The 5238-nt window shown below is 47.3% G+C and overlaps 1 protein-coding gene and 1 pseudogene across 3 annotated transcripts in view; one reads left to right on the top strand and one right to left on the bottom strand.

Annotated features, from left to right (window-relative positions):
• Positions 1–5238, top strand: part of GTF2F2 (general transcription factor IIF, polypeptide 2, 30kDa) — a 180797-nt gene that overhangs the window by 3447 nt on the left and 172112 nt on the right. The gene's annotated exons all lie outside the window — the stretch shown is intronic.
• LOC105510349 lies at positions 1279–2271 on the bottom strand (annotated as a pseudogene).

Raw genomic sequence — 5238 nt, 5'->3', positions numbered from 1 at the left:
ATGGTCTCGATCTCCTGACCTTGTGATCCGCCCGTCTCGGCCTCCCAAAGTGCTGGGATTACAGGCTTGAGCCACCGCGCCCGGCCAATAATGTTTCTTCCTAGAATATATCGAGGTCATCTTGTACATATTTAATTCTATCACCAGACAGTTACAGAACTCTGTAAATGCAGTAAGGACTATACATACAAGATCTCTTAGAGTTTTGAGCAGGAAAAAGATTAATGCTTCACCAGAACTGGAAAGACATCATAGAGAAGGTGATGTTTAAGAAGAGCCTATTTGGAGGTTGCAGTGAGTTGAGATTGTGCCACTGCACTCCTGCCTGGGCAACTAGAGTGACACCCTGTCTCAAAAAAAAAAAAAAAAATTGGATGTGAGTGTGATCTGGCTGGGACATCTGTCTCCCCATTGATCACCAGGGTTGATTTGGCTAATCTGGCTGGCTAGGTGGGTGTCCCCTTCCTCCCACTCCACTCCATGTGTGTCCCTCCTGAAGCTGCACCCTTGATCAAAGAGGATGCCCATCCCGATAGAGGAGGACTGGTCTTCAGTCAAGGGTATATGTGTGGCTGTACTCCCCTGCTGGAACCTCCAAACAAGCTTTCAAGAAGAGCTTATGGAAGGCCGGGTGCAGTGGCTCATGCCTGTAATCCCAGCACTTTGGGAGGACGAGGCGGGCGAATTGCCTAAGCCCAGGAATTTGAGACCAGCCTGGGCAATATAGCAAAACCTTTTATCTACAAAAACCACAAAAAGTTAGCTGGTCATGGTGGCATACGCTTGTAGTCCCAGCTACTTGGGAGACTGAGGTGGGAGGATCACTTGAGCCCAGGAGGTTGAGGCTGCAGTGAGCTGAGATCACACCCCTTGTACTCTAGGCTGGGTGACAGAGTGAAACCCTATCTGAAAAGGAAAAAAAAAAATCTTACCACCAGGACTGGGGATAAATAGTGTGTTTAGGGAAAAACAAATATAGTAGCAGATTGTTTACTAAAATAACAAAATATCCGGGACCTGTACTGTTCTGGCCTAATGAAGTGCTATTTCTGGAATTTTGAGAATCTTTTTTTTTTTTTGGGCTGAGCACAGGGGACTTTATTGATGGCACACAACAAGGCAGAGCTCCCTAGGCCCCTCCCTCTTCAGGGGGTCTGCATGGAAACTGAGGAGGGGAGATTCTCAGTGTGGTTGGGGACTGAGTATGGCAGGGACTCCCCAGCATTGAGGGCCTCTTTCTTCCTCTTGTTCTCTCACTGGGGCTGGTGGTCCGGGGTCTTACTCCTTAGAGGCCATGTGGGCCATGAAGTCCATCACCCTGTTGCTGTAGCCAGATTCATTGTCATACCAGGAAATGAGCTTGACAATGTGGTCATTGAGGGCAGTGCCAGCCCCAGCATTGAAGGTGGAAGAGTGAGTGTTGCTGTTGAAGTCAGAGGAAACCACCTGGTGCTCAGAGTAGCCCAGGATGCCCTTGAGGGGGCCCCCTCCAATGCCTGCTTCACACCTTCTTGATGTCATCATATCTGGCAGGTTTTTCCAGACGGCAGGTCAGGTCCACGACTGACACGTTGGCAGTGGGGACATGGAAGGCCATGCCAGTGAGCTTCCCATTCAGCTCAGGGATGACCTTGCTCACAGCCTCGGCAGTGCCAGTAGAACCAGAGATGAAGTTCTGGAGAGCCCTGCAGCTGTCACGCCACAGTTTCTGGAGGGGCCATGCACAGTCTTCTGGGTGACAGTGATGGTGTGTACTGTGGTCATAAGTCCTTCCACAATACCGAAGTTGTCATGGATGACCTTGACCAGGGGCGTTAAGCAGTTAGTGCAGGAGGCATTGCTGACGATCTTGAGGCTGTTGTCGTACTTCTCATGGTTCACGCCCGTCACAAACATGGGGGCGTCAGCAGAGGGGGCAGAGATGATAACCCTTTTGACTCCTTCCTGCAAGTGAGCCCCAGCCTTCTCCATGGGGGTGAAGACACCAGTGGACTCCACAGTGTACTCAGTGCCGGCATCGCCCCGCTTGATTTTGGAAGGATCTTGCTCCTGGAGGATGGTGATGGGATTTCCATTGATGACAGGCTTCCTGCTCTCAGCCTTGATGGTGCCATGGGATTTGCTATGGGTGGAATCATACGGCAACATGTAGACCATGTAGTTGAGGTCAATGAAGGGATCACTGATGGCGACAATATCCACTTTACCAAAGTTAAAAGCAGCCCTCGTGACCAGGCACCCAGTGTGACCCAATCTGTAGACTCCTACCTTCACCTTCACCCTGGTGCCTCAGGGATGTGGCTGGTGATGTGAGAAAAGATGCGACTGTCTGTCAAACGGGAGGAGCAGATAGCCAATTTTGAATGTCTTAAATCTACAAAAGAAAGATGATCCAAACACATTTTGATAGGCATTAGACATGATTGAATTCAACACTTTACAATAGCTGTCACCTGCCAAAACATGTAATTAGCTATAATTTTTACCTTGGCATAGAGCTAGTCTTTTGTAGTTTGTACTACCCTGTTTATATTGCTCAATTTATGCTATTGTTAGGTTACCTACTGGGCACACCACTGCTGTGCCCCCTATACCAAGTAATGATTTAAAAATTGGATGATGTGCTGGGCACAGTGGCTCACGCCTGTAATCCCAGCATTTTCGGAGGCTGAGGCAGGTGGATCACTTGAGGTCAGGAGTTCAAGACCAGTCTGGCCAATATAGTGAAACCCCATCTCTACTGAAAATACAAAAATTAGCTGGGTGTGGTGGCGGGCACCTGTGTAATCCCAGCTACTCTGGAGGCTGAAGCAGGAGAATTGCTTGGACCTGGGAGGCGGAGGTTGCTGTGAGTTGAGATTGCACCATTGCACGCTAGCCTGGGCAATAGAGTGAGACTCTGATGTTTAAAAATATTTTAGCAGAGTTCTTCTTTCTTAAATTTTTAAATATTGTTTTAAAGAATACAGATGGGGTCTCGCCATGTTGATCAGGCTGGTCTCAAACCCCTTTTCTCAAGCAGTCCTCCCATCTCGGCCTCCCAAAGTGCTGGGATTACAGGCGTGAGCCACTGCGCCTGGCTGATTTTAGCATGGTTGTTTTTTGGCCTCTAATATTTAGATTTCTGGAAAACCATTTTCTCTAGTTATGGTTCCCTGGAGGGTAAGGTGTATGATGGGGAAGAGGAGATACAGTTGGCAAGGTTGTTAGGAGTGGGATTTTTAAAGTTGCGAATATCATTGGGGCTTGAATGATAAGAAGTACAGTCTTTTTTTTGGAGGGAGAAGTGGAGAGGCCCACCAGGTCTAACCAATGGCTTTCTAGGCAACAGAAAGATGTTTTTCTAGCCCAGTAAACTTTCTTCTTGTAAGCACTGTGGCTAATGTTTGTTGGAGGAGAGGATCAGGATTGGAAGGATGGACATCGTGCCCTATGAATGTTGTGTTCTTCTTTTATTTATTTATTTATTTTTTGAGATGGAGTCTTGCTCTGTCACCCAGGCTGGAGTGCAGCTGGCGCAGTCTTGGCTCACTGCAACCTCCGCCTCCTGGATTTAAACAGTTCTCCTGCCTCAGCCTAAGTAGCTGGGATTACAGGCATCCACCACCACGCCTGGCTAATTTTTGTGTGTTTAGTAGAGATGGGGTTTCTTTTTCTCTTTTTTTTTTTTTTTTTTTTTTTTTTTTTTGAGATAGAGGTCTCACACTGTCACCCAGGCTGGAGTGCAGTGGCGCAATCTCGGCTCACTGCAACCTCCGCCTCCCAGATTCAAGCAATTCTCATGCCTCAGCCTCCATAATAGCTGGGATTACAGGCGTGCACCACCACGCTTGGCTAATTTTTTGTATCTTTAGTAGAGATGGGGTTTCACCATGTTGGTCTCGAACACCTGACCTTGTGATCCACCTGCCTCAGCTTCCCAAAGTGCTGAAATTACGGGCGTGAGCCACCGTTCCTGGCTAACTTACATTTTTTCGCAGACAGGCAAGCACTTGGACATTGTTGGCCAAAGAGAGTTATATATGAGGGAGAGATGAAACTGGAGTGGGTAATACCCTAAAGCCTTGCAGCTAGTAGGAGAAAAAGGAACTTAACATTTCTTGTGTAGCAGGTATTTTGCAAAGCAAACCTATGAAGCAGGTACTAATTGTGTATTTCAGATGATAAAATTTAAGATTAGGGAGGTTAATTATCTTGCCTAAGTATGGAAATAGTGATTCAGATTTGTTAGGCTAGAAGCTTTGCAATAGAAATTTTTGTTTTTTCCTTTTTGTGTCTCCCTTTTTTTTTTTGAGACGGAGTCGAGTCTCGTTCTGTTGCCAGGCTGGAGTGCAGTGGTGCAATTTTGGCTCACTGCGACCAACTTAATAGGCTGGGACTTCTGGGAAGCCAATTTCTGTAAGTTCTTGGTGTAGAGAGCTATATATAATTAATATGCTCTTATTATTATTATTTTTACTGCAACGGTATAGTATTTTAGGAACCTTTGAATTAAATAAGCTGGTGAGCTTCCCTGGGAACCTACAGTTTTATTATAATAATGAAGACAGTGCAATATGAGCTGCAAACTTGTTTTTGTCCTTTAACTTCTGGAACACAATCTACTTTTTTTCTTTCTTTCTTTTTGAGACAGGGTCTCACTCTGTCTCCCAGGCTGGAGTGAAGTGCTGTGAATGGCTCACTGCAACCTCTGCCTCCTGGGCTGCAGTGATCCTCCTGCATCAGCCTTCTGAGTAGCTGGGACTATAGGCATGTGTCACTATGCCTAGCTAATTTTTTTTTTTTTGTAGAGACAGGGTTTCACCATGTTTCCCAGGCTGATCTCAAATTCCTGGACACAAGCAGTCCACCTGCCTTAGCCTTCCGAAGTGCTAGAGTGTTGGGATTATGGCGTGAGCCGCCACCCCTGGCCTTTTTCTGGGGGGAGGGCGGAGTCTTGCTCTTGTCGCCCAGGCTGGAGTGCAGTGGCACGATCTCGGCTCACTACAACCTCCGCCTCCGGGGTTCAAGTGATTCTCTTTTCTCAGTCCACCGAGTAGCTGGGATTACAGGCGCCCGCCACCATGCCCAGCTAATTTTTGTATTTTTGGTAGAGATGGGGTTTTGCCATGTTGGCCAGGCTGGACTCGAACTCCTGACCTTGTGATCCACCTGCCTCAGCCTCCCAAAGTGCTGGGATTACAGGTGTGAGCCACCGCGCCTGGCATCCCTGGCCTTTTTAAAATATTATTTTTGTGG

The sequence above is a fragment of the Colobus angolensis genome, unplaced genomic scaffold (assembly GCF_000951035.1).
Source record: "Colobus angolensis palliatus isolate OR3802 unplaced genomic scaffold, Cang.pa_1.0 Scaffold101, whole genome shotgun sequence".
NCBI classification, from domain to species: Eukaryota; Metazoa; Chordata; class Mammalia; order Primates; family Cercopithecidae; genus Colobus; species Colobus angolensis.
The sequence above is the reverse complement of the archived record's forward strand: the minus strand, read 5'-3'. Positions and strand labels throughout refer to the sequence as shown.